Genomic DNA, 15,250 nt, shown 5'->3' on the forward strand with positions numbered 1-15,250 from the left:
CACTCCTCTGTTACCCATGTACACTCCTCTACGCTCCTCTGTCACCCATGTACATTCCTCTACACCCCTCTGACACTCATGTACACTCCTCTACGCTCCTCTATCACCCATGTATCACCCATCTATCTCTGTAACCCCCTACGCCCCCTGTCACCCATGTACACCCTTCTATCACCCATGTACACTCCTCTAAACCACTCTGCCACCCATGTACACTCCTCGACACACCTGTTACCCATGTACACCTTTCTGCTATCTTTTAGCTCATCAACTTTGATAGGGGTTTCACGCAAAAAATGTTTTTTCCGAGGGGTGCCCCGAGGCGAAAAAGGTTGGGAAACACTGGTGTAAAGTAAACTTCTACTATATATTGAAAAAGGGGATTCCTACAAAAAAAATCAGAGAATAAGGATCATAAATGTTCCTAATCTCTGTACCTGAGATATGGTTGTGTTATATATAAAGCTGTTCATAGACGATATACTTCTTAACAACACATATATCATCATGTATACGGGAAAGACTATGACTTCTCTGCAGGTCTAGATTTTACATCTAGCCTGATTGTTATCAGTAATTAATATAAATATTAATTACCTATTTCGTGGTTCCTTTCTTGCAGCTGACGAGGGTATATGTCACGCTCACCTTTTCACCGGGCATCAGTCATCTGTAAAAAAAACAAAACAGAAATGATAACATGTTCCTGATACATGCTACATACGCTAATATATATAACACTCTAGGGCAAGAACTCCTCTGTCACCCATGTACAGCCCTCTAGACCCCTCTGTTACCCATATACACTCCTCTGTTACCTACGTACACCCCTCTACACTCCTCTGTTACCCATTTACACTCCTCTATGCTCCTCTGTCACCCATGTACACTCCTCTACACCCCTCTATCACCAATGCACACCCCCTACACTCCTCTGTTATCCATGTATACTACTCTGCGCTCCTCTGTCACCCACATACACTCCTCTACATCCCAACACCTCTCCGTCACCAATGTACACCACTCTGTCAACCCCTACACCTCCTGTCACCCATTTACAACCATATACTACCCATATGCACTCCTTTAAACCACTCTGCCACCCATGTACACTCCTCTACACCCCCAACATCCCTGTCACCTATGTACACCCCTCTGTCACCCCCTACGCCCCCTATCACCTATTTACACTCCTCTGTTACCCATGTACACTCCTCTACGCTCCTCTGTCACCCATGTACAAACCTCTACACCCCTCTGACACCCATATACACTCCTCTACACCAACAACACCTCTCTGTCACCAATGTACACCACTCTGTCAACCCCTACACCTCCTGTCACCCATTTACACCCATCTACTACCCATATGCACTTCTTTAAACCACTCTGCCACCCATGTACACTCCTCTACACCCCCAACATCCCTGTCACCTATGTACACCCCTCTGTCACCCCTACGCCCCCTATCACCTATGTACACTCCTCTGTTACCCATGTACACTCCTCTACGCTCCTCTGTCACCCATGTACACACCTCCACACCCCTTTGACACCCATGTACACATCTCTACACCCCCAACACCCCTCTGTCACCTATGTACACCCTTCTATGACCCCGTACACCCCTCTTTCACCCCCTATGTCCCCCTGTCACCCATGTACACTACTCTACGATCCTCTGTCACCCATGTACACTCCTCTACACCCCTCTGTCACCCATGTACACTCCTCTACGCTCCTCTGTCACCCATGTACACTCCTCTACACCCTTCTGATGCCCATGTACACTCCTCTACACTCCTCTGTTACCATGTACACTCCTCTATGCTCCCCTATTACCCATGTACACTCCTCTACACACCCAACACCTCTGTCACCCATGTACACCCCTCTGTCACACCCTACGCCCCCTGTCACCCATGTACACCCATCTATCACCCATGTACACTCCTCTAAACCACTCTGCCACCCATGTACACTCCTCAACACTCCTGTTACCCATGTTTCCCTTTCTGCTACCTTTTTACTCGTCAACTTTGGAATGTTCCTAATCTCTGTATCTGAGATATGGTTGTGTTATATATAAAGCTGTCCATAGACGATATACTTATTAAAAACACATATATCTTCATGTATACGGGAAAGACTATGACATGTCTGCAGGTCTAGATTTTACATCTAGCCTGATTGTTATCAGTAATTAATATAAATATTAATTACCTGTTTCGTGGTTCCTTTCTTGGAGCTGACGGGGGTATATGTCACGTTCACCTTTTCACCGGGCTTCAGTCATCTGTAAAAAAGACACAGGTATGATAACATGTTCCTGATACATGCTACAGACGCTAATATATATAACACTCTAGGGCCAGAACTGCTTATCTCAGGAATTATGGAAAAAGGAGTGGAAAAAGGAACATAAAATATAATGTATATTTTTGTAAAATATTTTATCTAAATGTTTTATATAATATACAACAGTTAATCAAGTAATGGTAATGTAGGCCTCTGTACACTCCTCTACACTCCTCTGTTACCCATGTACACTCCTCTACACCCTTCTGTCACTCATGTACACTCTTCTACGTCCCTCTGTCACCCATGTACACTCCTCTACACCGCTCTGTCACCCATGTACACTCCTCTACACCCATCTGTTACCCATTTACACTCCTCTAAGCTCCTCCGTCACCCATGTACACTCCTCTACACCCTTCTATCACCAATGTACACCCCTACACCATTCTGTTATCCATGTATATTACTCTGCACTCCTCTGTCACCCACGTACACTCCTCTACACCCCCAACACCTCTCTGTCACCAATGTACACCACTCTGTCACCCCCTACGCCCCCTTTCACCCATTTACGCCAATCTATCACTCATATACACTCCTCTAAACCACTCTGCCACCAATGTACACATCTCTACACCCCCAACACCCCTCTGTCACCTATGTACACCCTTCTATCACCCCGTACACCCCTCTTTCACCCCCTACGTCCCCCTATCACCCATGTACACTACTCTACGATCCTCTTTCACCCATGTACACTCCTCTACACCCCTCTGTCACCCATGTACACTCCTCTACACCCCTCTGTCACCCATGTACACTCCTCAACACCGCTCTGTCACCCATGTACACCCCTCTACACCCATCTGTTACCCATTTACACTCCTCTAAGCTCCTCCGTCACCCATGTACACTCCTCTACACCCCTCTATCACCAATGTACACCCCTACACCCTTCTGTTATCCATGTATACTACTCTGCGCTCCTCTGTCACCCACGTACACTCCTCTACACCCCCAACACCTCTCTGTCACCAATGTACACCACTCTGTCACCCCCTACGCCCCCTTTCACCCATTTACACCCATCTATCACTCATATACACTCCTCTGAACCACTCTGCCACCCACGTACACACCTCTACACCCCCAACACCCCTCTGTCACCTATGTACACCCCTCTATCACCCCGTACACCCCTCTTTCACCCCCTACGTCCCCTTGTCACCCATGTACACTACTCTACGCTCCTCTATCACCCATGTACACTCCTCTACACACCCAACACCTCTCTGTCACCCATGTACACCCCTCTGTTACTCCCTACGCCCACTGTCACCCATGTACACCCATATATCACCCATGTACACTCCTCGACACTCCTGTTACCCATGTTCACCTTTCTGCTACCTTTTTACTCGTCAACTTTGGAATGTTCCTAATCTCTGTACCTGAGATATGGTTGTGTTATATATAAAGCTGTCCATAGACGATATACTTATTAAAGATATACTTATTAAAAACACATATATCTTCATGTATACGGGAAAGACTATGACATGTCTGCAGGTCTAGATTTTACATCTAGCCTGATTGTTATCAGTAATTAATATAAATATTAATTACCTGTTTCGTGGTTCCTTTCTTGCAGCTGACGGGGGTATATGACACGTTCACCTTTTCACCGGGCATTAGTCCTCTGTAAAAAAGACACAGGTATGATAACATGTTCCTGATACATGCTACAGACGCTAATATATATATAACACTCTAGGGCCAGAACTACTTATCTCAGGAATTATAGAAAAAGGAGGGGAAAAAGGAACTTAAAATATAATGTATATTTTTGTAATATATTTTATCTAAATGTTTTATATAATATACAACAGTTAATCAAGTAATGGTAATGTAGGCCTCTGTACACTCCTCTTCACTACTCTGTTACCCATGTACACTCCTCTACACCCCTCTGTCACCCATGTACACTACTCTACACCCCTCTGTCACCCATGTATACTCCTCTACACCCCTCTGTCACCCATGTACACTCCTCTACACCGCTCTGTCACCCATGTACACCCCTCTACACCCATCTGTTACCCATGTACACTCCTCAAAGCTCCTCCGTCACCCATGTACACTCCTCTACACCCTTCTATCACCAATGTACACCCCTACACCCTTCTGTTATCCATGTATACTACTCTGCGCTCCTCTGCCACCCACGTACACTCCTCTACACCCCCAACACCTCTCTGTCACCAATGTACACCACTCTGTCACCCCCTACGCCCCCTTTCACCCATTTACACCCATCTAACACTCATATACACTCCTCTAAACCACTCTGCCACCCATGTACACATCTCTACACCCCCAACACCCCTCTGTCACCTATATACACCATCTATCACCCCGTACACCCCTATTTCACCCCTACGTCCCCCTGTCACCCATGTACACTACTCTACACCCCTCTGTCACCCATGTACACTCTTCTACACCCCTCTGTCTCCCATGTACACTCCTCTACACCGCTCTGTCACCCATGTACACCCCTCTACACCCATCTGTTACCCATTTACACTCCTCTAAGCTCCTCCGTCACCCATGTACACTCCTCTACACCCCTCTATCACCAATGTACACCCCTACACCCTTCTGTTATCCATGTATACTACTCTGCGCTCCTCTGTCACCCATGTACACTCCTCTACACCCCCAACACCTCTCTGTCACCAATGTACACCACTCTGTCACCCCCTACGCCCCCTTTCACCCATTTACACCCATCTATCACTCATATACACTCCTCTGAACCACTCTGCCAACCACGTACACACCTCTACACCCCCAACACCCCTCTGTCACCTATGTACACCCCTCTATCACCCCGTACACCCCTCTTTCACCCCCTACGTCCCCTTGTCACCCATGTACACTACTCTACGATCCTCTGTCACCCATGTACACTCCTCTACACCGCTCTGACACCACTCCTCTGTTACCCTGTACACTCCTCTACGCTCCTCTATCACCAATGTACACTCCTCTACACACCCAACACCTCTCTGTCACCCATGTACACCCCTCTGTTACTCCCTACGCCCACTGTCACCCATGTACACCGATCTATCACCCATGTACACTCCTCGACACTCCTGTTACCCATGTTCACCTTTCTGCTACCTTTTTACTCGTCAAATTTGGAATGTTCCTAATCTCTGTACCTGAGATATGGTTGTGTTATATATAAAGCTGTCCATGGACGATATACTTATTAAAGATATACTTATTAAAAACACATATATCTTCATGTATACGGGAAAGACTATGACATGTCTGCAGGTCTAGATTTTACATCTAGCCTGATTGTTATCAGTGATTAATATAAATATTAATTACCTGTTTCGTGGTTCCTTTCTTGCAGCTGACGGGGGTATATGACACATTCACCTTTTCACCGGGCATTAGTCCTCTGTAAAATAGACACAGGTATGATAACATGTTCCTGATACATGCTACAGACGCTAATATATATAACACTCTAGGACCAGAACTACTTATCTCAGGAATTATAGAAAAAGGAGGGGAAAAAGGAACTTAAAATATAATGTATATTTTTGTAATATATTTTATCTAAATGTTTTATATAATATACAACAGTTAATCAAGTAATGGTAATGTAGGCCTCTGTACACTCCTCTTCACTACTCTGTTACCCATGAACACTCCTCTACACCCCTCTGTCACCCATGTACACTACTCTACACCCCTCTGTCACCCATGTACACTCCTCTACACCCCTCTGTCACCCATGTACACTCCTCTACACCGCTCTGTCACCCATGTACACCCCTCTACACCCATATGTTACCCATGTACACTCCTCAAAGCTCCTCCGTCACCCATATACACTCCTCTACACCCTTCTATCACCAATGTATACTACTCTGCGCTCCTCTGCCACCAACGTACACTCCTCTACACCCCCAACACCTCTCTGTCACCAATGTACACCACTCTGTCACCCCCTACGCCCCCTTTCACCCATTTACACCCATCTAACACTCATATACACTCCTCTAAACCACTCTGCCACCCATGTACACATCTCTACACCCCCAACACCCCTCTGTCACCTACGTACACCCTTCTATCACCTCGTACACCCCTATTTCACCCCTACGTCCCCCTGTCACCCATGTACACTACTCTACGATCCTCTGTCACCCATGTACACTCCTCTACACCCCTCTGTCACCCATGTACACTCCTCTACACCGCTCTGTCACCCATGTACACTCCTCTTCACCCATCTGTTACCCATTTACACTCCTCTAAGCTCCTCCGTCACCCATGTACACTCCTCTACACCCTTCTATCACCAATGTACACCCCTACACCCTTCTGTTATCCATGTATACTACTCTGCGCTCCTCTGTCACCCACGTACACTCCTCTGTCACCCACGTACACTCCTCTGTCACCCATGTACACTCCTCTGTCACCCATGTACACTCCTCTACACCCCTCTGTCACCCATGTACACTCCTCTACACCCCTTTGTCACCCATGTACACCCCTCTACACCCATCTGCTACCCATTTACACTCCTCTAAGCTCCTCCGTCACCCATGTACACTTCTCTACACCCTTCTATCACCAATGTACACCCCTACACCCTTCTGTTATCCATGTATACTACTCTGCGCTCCTCTGTCACCCACGTACACTCCTCTACACCCCCAACACCTCTCTGTCACCAATGTACACCACTCTGTCACCCCCTACGCCCCCTTACACCCATTTACACCCATCTATCACTCATATACACTTCTCTAAACCACTCTGCCACCCATGTACACATCTCTACACCCCCAACACCCCTCTGTCACCTGTGTACACCCTTCTATCACCCCGTACACCCCTCTTTCACTCCCTACGTCCCCCTGTCACCCATGTACACTACTCTATGATCCTCTGTCACCCATGTACACTCCTCTACACCCCTCTGTAACCCATGTACACTCCTCTACACCCCTCTGTCAACCATGTACACTCCTCTACACCGCTCTGTCACCCATGTACACCCCTCTACACCCATCTGTTACCCATTTACACTCCTCTAAGCTTCTCCGTCACCCATGTACACTCCTCTACACCCCTCTATCACCAATGTACACCCCTACACCCTTCTGTTATCCATGGATACTACTCTGCGCTCCTCTGTCACCCACGTACACTCCTCTACACCCCCAACACCTCTCTGTCACCAATGTACACCACTTTGTCACCCCCTACGCCCCCTTTCACCCATTTACACCCATCTATCACTCATATACACTCCTCTGAACCACTCTGCCACCCATGTACACACCTCTACACCCCCAACACCCCTCTGTCACCTATGTACACCCCTCTATCACCCGGTACACCCCTCTTTCACCCCCTACGTCCCCTTGTCACCCATGTACACTACTCTACGATCCTCTGTCACCCATATACACTCCTCTACACCCCTCTGACACCACTCCGTTGTTACCATGTACACTCCTATATGCTCCTCTATCACCCATGTACACTCCTCTACACACCCAACACCTCTCTGTCACCCATGTTCCCCCCTCTGTCACCCCCTACGCCCCCTTTCACCCATTTACACCCATCTATCACTCATATACACTCCTCTGAACCACTGTGCCACCCATGTACACACCTCTACACCCCCAACACCCCTCTGTCACCTATGTACACCCTTCTATCACCCCGTACACCCCTATTTCACCTCTACGTCCCCCTGTCACCCATGTACACTACTCTACGATCCATTGTCACCCATGTACACTCCTCTACCCCTTTGTCACCCATGTACACCCCTGAACACCCATCTGTTACCCATTTACACTCCTCTAAGCTCCTCCGTCACCCATGTACACTCCTCTACACCCTTCTATCACCAATGTACACCCCTACACCCTTCTGTTATCCATGTATACTACTCTGCGCTCCACTGTCACCCACGTACACTCCTCTACACCCCCAACACCTTTCTGTCACCAATGTACACCACTCTGTCACCCCCTACGCCCCCTTTCACCCATTTACAGCCATCTATCACTCATATACACTCCTCTAAACCACTCTGCCACCCATGTACACATCTCTAAAACCCCAACACCCCTCTGTCACCTATGTACATTCTTCTATCACCCTGTACACCCCTCTTTCACCCCCTACGTCCCCCTGTCACCCATGTACACTACTGTATGATCCTCTGTCACCCATGTACACTCCTCTACACCCCTGTCACCCATGTACACTCCTCTACACCGCTCTGTCACCCATGTACACCCCTCTACACCCATCTGTTACCCATTTACACTCCCCTAAGCTCCTACGTCACCCATGTACACTCCTCTACACCCTTCTATCACCGATGTACACCCCTACACCCTTCTGTTATCCATGTATACTACTCTGCGCTCCTCTGTCACCAACGTACACTCCTTTACACCCCCAACACCTCTCTGTCACCAATGTACGCCACTCTGTCACCCCCTTCGCCCCCTTTCACCCATTTACACCCATCTATCACTCATATACACTCCTCTAAATCACTCTGCCACCCATGTACACATCTCTACACCCCCAACACCCCTCTGTCACCTATGTACACCCTTCTATCACCCTGTACACCCCTCTTTCAACCCCTACACCCCTCTGTCACCCATGTACACTCCTCTACACCCCTCTTTCACCCATGTACACTCCTCTACACCGCTCTGTCACCCATGTAGACCCCTCTACACCCATCTGTTACCCATTTACACTCCTCTAAGCTCCTCTGTCACCCATGTACACTCCTCTACACCCTTCTATCACCAATGTACACCCCTACACCCTTCTGTTATCCATGTACACTACTCTGCGCTCCTCTGTCACCCACGTACACTCCTCTACACCCCCAACACCTCTCTGTCACCAATGTACTCCACTCTGTCACCCCTACGCCCCCTTTCACCCATTTACACCCATCTATCACTCATATACACTCCTCTAAACCACTCTGCCACCCATGTACACATCTCTACACCCCAACACCCCTCTGTCACCTACGTACACCCTTCTATCACCGGATACACCCCTCTTTTACCCCCTACGTCCCCCTCTCACCCATGTACACTACTCTGCGATCCTCTGTCACCCATGTACACTCCTCTACACCCCTCTGTCACCCATGTACACTCCTCTACACCCCTCTGTCACCCATGTACACCCCTGTACACCCCTCTGTTACCCATTTACACTCCCCTAAGCTCCTCCGTCACCCATGTACACTCCTCTACACCCTTCTATCACCAATGTACACCCCTACACCCTTCTGTTATCCATGTGTACTACTCTGCGCTCCTCTGTCACCCACGTACACTCCTCTACACCCCCAACACCTCTCTGTCACCAATGTACACCACTCTGTCACCGCCTACGCCCCCTTTCACCCATTTACACCCATCTATCACTCATATACACTCCTCTAAACCACTCTGCCACCCATGTACACATCTCTACACCCCCAACACCCCTCTGTCACCTATGTACACCCTTCTATCACCCCGTACACCCCTCTTTCACCCCCTACTTACCCTGTCACCCATGTACACTACTCTACGATCCTCTGTCACCCATGTACACTCCTCTACACCCCTCTGTCACCCATGTACACTCCTCTACACCCCTCTGTCACCCATGTACACTCCTCTACACCGCTCTGTCACCCATGTACACCCCTCTACACCCATCTGTTACCCATTTACACTCCTCTAAGCTCCTCCGTCACCCATGTACACTCCTCTACACCCCTCTATCACCAATGTACACCCCTACACCCTTCTGTTATCCATGGATACTACTCTGCGCTCCTCTGTCACCCACGTACACTCCTCTACACCCCCAACACCTCTCTGTCACCAATGTACACCACTTTGTCACCCCCTACGCCCCCTTTCACCCATTTACACCCATCTATCACTCATATACACTCCTCTGAACCACTCTGCCACCCATGTACACACCTCTACACCCCCAACACCCCTCTGTCACCTACGTACACCCCTCTATCACCCCTAACTCCCCTCTTTCACCCCCTACGTCCCCCTGTCACCCATGTACACTCCTCTGTCACCCATGTACACTCCTCTACACCCCTCTGTCACCCATGTACACTCCTCTACACCCCTCTGTCACCCATGTACACTCCTCTACACCCCTCTGTCACCCATGTACACTCCTCCACACCCATCTGTTACCCATTTACACTCCTCTAAGCTCCTCCGTCACCCATGTACACTCCTCTACACCCTTCTATCACCAATGTACACCCCTACACCCTTCTGTTATCCATGTATTCTACTCTGCGCTCCTCTGTCACCCACGTACACTCCTCTACACCCCCAACACCTCTCTGTCACCAATGTACACCACTCTGTCACCCCATACGCCCCCTTTCACCCATTAACACCCATCTATCACTCATATACACTCCTCTAAACCACTCTGCCACCCATGTACACATCTCTACACCCCCCAACACCCCTCTGTCACCTATGTGCACCCTTCTATCACCCCGTACACCCCTCTTTCACCCCCTACGTCCCCCTGTCACCCATGTACACTACTTTATGATCCTCTGTCACCCATGTACACTCCTCTACACCCCTCTGACACCCATGTACACTCCTCTACACTCCTCTGTTACCATGTACACTCCTCTACGCTCCCCTATCACATCTCTACACCCCCAACACCCCTCTGTCACCTATGTACACCCTTCTATCCCCCCATACACCCCTCTTTCACCCCCTACGTCCCCCTGTCACCCATGTACACTACTCTACGATCCTCTGTCACCCATGTACACTCCTCTACACTCCTCTGTTACCATGTACACTCCTCTACGCTCCTCTATCACCCATGTACACTCCTCTACACACCCAACACCTCTGTCACCCATGTACACCCCTCTGTCAACCCCTATGCCCCCTGTCTCCCATGTACACCCATCTATCACCCATGTACACTCCTCAAAACCACTCTGCCACCCATGTACACTCCTCGACACTCCTGTTACCCATGTTCCCCTTTCTGCTACCTTTTTACTCGTCAACTTTGGAATGTTCCTAATCTCTGTACCTGAGATATGGTTGTGTTATATATAAAGCTGTCCATAGACGATATACTTATTAAAAACACATATATCTTCATGTATACGGGAAAGACTATGACATGTCTGCAGGTCTAGATTTTACATCTAGCCTGATTGTTATCAGTAATTAATATAAATATTAATTACCTGTTTCGTGGTTCCTTTCTTGCAGCTGACGGGGGTATATGTCACGTTCACCTTTTCACCGGGCATCAGTCATCTGTAAAAAAGACACAGGTATGATAACATGTTCCTGATACATGCTACAGACGCTAATATATATAACACTCTAGGGCCAGAACTACTTATCTCAGGAATTATGGAAAAAGGAGTGGAAAAAGGAACTTAAAATATAATGTATATTTTTGTAAAATATTTAATCTAAATGTTTTATATAATATACAACAGTTAATCAAGTAATGGTAATGTAGGCCTCTGTACACTCCTCTACACTCCTCTGTTACCCATGTACACTCCTCTACACCCCTCTGTCACCCATGTACACTCCTCTACACCCCTCTGTCACCCATGTACACTCCTCTACACCCCTCTGTCACCCATGTACACTCCTCCACACCCATCTGTTACCCATTTACACTCCTCTAAGCTCCTCCGTCACCCATGTACACTCCTCTACACCCTTCTATCACCAATGTACACCCCTACACTCTTCTGTTATCCATGTATTCTACTCTGCGCTCCTCTGTCACCCACGTACACTCCTCTACACCCCCAACACCTCTCTGTCACCAATGTACACCACTCTGTCACCCCATACGCCCCCTTTCACCCATTAACACCCATCTATCACTCATATACACTCCTCTAAACCACTCTGCCACCCATGTACACATCTCTACACCCCCAACACCCCTCTGTCACCTGTGTACACCCTTCTATCACCCCGTACACCCCTCTTTCACCCCCTACGTCCCCCTGTCACCCATGTACACTACTCTATGATCCTCTGTCACTCATGTACACTCCTCTACACCCCTCTGTCACCCATGTACACTCCTCTACACCTCTCTGTCACCCATGTACACTCCTCTACACCGCTCTGTCACCCATGTACACCCCTCTACACCCATCTGTTACCCATTTACACTCCTCTAAGCTCCTCCGTCACCCATGTACACTCCTCTACACCCCTCTATCACCAATGTACACGCCTACACCCTTCTGGTATCCATGTATACTACTCTGCGCTCCTCTGTCACCCACGTACACTCCTCTACACCCCCAACACCGCTCTGTCACCAATGTACACCACTTTGTCACCTCCTACGCCCCCTTTCACTCATTTACACCCATCTATCACTCATATACACTCCTCTGAACCACTCTGCCACCCATGTACACACCTCTACACCCCCAACACCCCTCTGTCACCTATGTACACCCCTCTATCACCCCGTACACCCCTCTTTCACCCCCTACGTCCCACTGTCACCCATGTACACTCCTCTACGCTCCTCTGTCACCCATGTACACTCCTCTACACCCCTCTGACACCCATATACATGCCTCTGTTACCATGTACACTCCTCTATGCTCCCCTATTACCCATGTACAGTCCTCTACACACCCAACACCTCTGTCACCCATGTACACCCCTCTGTCACCCCCTACGCCCCCTGTCACCCATGTACACCCATCTATCATCCATGTACACTCCTCTAAACCACTCTGCCACCCATGTACACTCCTCGACACTACTGTTACCAATGTTCCCCTTTCTGCTACCTTTTTACTCGTCAACTTTGGAATGTTCCTAATCTCTGTACCTGAGATATGGTTGTGTTATATATAAAGCTGTCCATAGATGATATACTTATTAAAAACACATATATCTTCATATATACGGGAAAGACTATGACATGTCTGCAGGTCTAGATTTTACATCTAGCCTGATTGTTATCAGTAATTAATATAAATATTAATTACCTGTTTCGTGGTTCCTTTCTTGCAGCTGACGGGGGTATATGACACGTTCACCCTTTCACCGGGCATTAGTCCTCTGTAAAAAAGACACAGGTATGATAACATGTTCCTGATACATGCTACAGACGCTAATATATATAACACTCTAGGGCCAGAACTACTTATCTCAGGAATTATAGAAAAAGGAGTGGAAAAAGGAACTTAAAATATAATATATATTTTCGTAAAATATTTTATATAATATACAACAGTTAATCAAGTAATGGTAATGTAGACCTCTGTACACTCCTCTACACTCTTCTGTTACCCATGTACACTCCTCTACACCCCTCTGTCACCCATGTACACTCCTCTACACCCCTCTGTCACCCATGTACACCCCTCTACACCCATCTGTTACCCATTTACACTCCTCTACGCTCCTCCGTCACCCATGTACACTCCTCTACACCCTTCTATCACCAATGTACACCCCTACACCCTTCTGTTATCTATGTATATTACTCTGCGCTCCTCTGTCACCCACGTACACTTCATTACACCCCCAACACCTCTCTGTCACCAATGTACACCACTCTGTCGTCCCCTACGCCCCCTTTCACCCATTTACACCCATCTATGACTCATATACACTCCTCTAAACCACTCTGCCACCCATGTACACATCTCTACACCCCCCAACACCCCTCTGTCACCTATGTGCACCCTTCTATCACCCCGTACACCCCTCTTTCACCCCCTACGTCCCCCTGTCACCCATGTACACTACTTTATGATCCTCTGTCACCCATGTACACTCCTCTACACCCCTCTGACACCCATGTACACTCCTCTACACTCCTCTGTTACCATGTACACTCCTCTACGCTCCTCTATCACATCTCTACACCCCCAACACCCCTCTGTCACCTATGTACACCCTTCTATCCCCCCATACACCCCTCTTTCACCCCCTACGTCCCCCTGTCACCCATGTACACTACTCTACGATCCTCTGTCACCCATGTACACTCCTCTACACTCCTCTGTTACCATGTACACTCCTCTACGCTCCTCTATCACCCATGTACACTCCTCTACACACCCAACACCTCTGTCACCCATGTACACCCCTCTGTCAACCCCTATGCCCCCTGTCTCCCATGTACACCCATCTATCACCCATGTACACTCCTCAAAACCACTCTGCCACCCATGTACACTCCTCGACACTCCTGTTACCCATGTTCCCCTTTCTGCTACCTTTTTACTCGTCAACTTTGGAATGTTCCTAATCTCTGTACCTGAGATATGGTTGTGTTATATATAAAGCTGTCCATAGACGATATACTTATTAAAAACACATATATCTTCATGTATACGGGAAAGACTATGACATGTCTGCAGGTCTAGATTTTACATCTAGCCTGATTGTTATCAGTAATTAATATAAATATTAATTACCTGTTTCGTGGTTCCTTTCTTGCAGCTGACGGGGGTATATGTAACGTTCACCTTTTCACCGGGCATCAGTCATCTGTAAAAAAGACACAGGTATGATAACATGTTCCTGATACATGCTACAGACGCTAATATATATAACACTCTAGGGCCAGAAATACTTATCTCAGGAATTATGGAAAAAGGAGTGGAAAAAGGAACTTAAAATATAATGTATATTTTTGTAAAATATTTCATCTAAATGTTTTATATAATATACAACAGTTAATCAAGTAATGGTAATGTAGGCCTCTGTACACTCCTCTACACTCCTCTGTTACCCATGTACACTCCTCTACACCCCTCTGTCACCCATGTACA

At 47.8% G+C, this 15,250-nt stretch overlaps 1 long non-coding RNA gene across 1 annotated transcript; it reads right to left on the reverse strand.

Annotated features, from left to right (window-relative positions):
• Positions 1–588: 588 nt before the first annotated feature.
• Positions 589–4,689, reverse strand: LOC130275532 (uncharacterized). Its single transcript, XR_008844816.1, has 3 exons — positions 3,928–4,689; positions 2,224–2,296; positions 589–670 (listed from the first exon to the last, which is right to left on the reverse strand). It is a non-coding gene; the product is annotated as an uncharacterized LOC130275532 (long non-coding RNA).
• Positions 4,690–15,250: the final 10,561 nt, after the last annotated feature.

Source organism: Hyla sarda, chromosome 6 (genome assembly GCF_029499605.1).
Source record: "Hyla sarda isolate aHylSar1 chromosome 6, aHylSar1.hap1, whole genome shotgun sequence".
Taxonomy (NCBI): Eukaryota; Metazoa; Chordata; class Amphibia; order Anura; family Hylidae; genus Hyla; species Hyla sarda.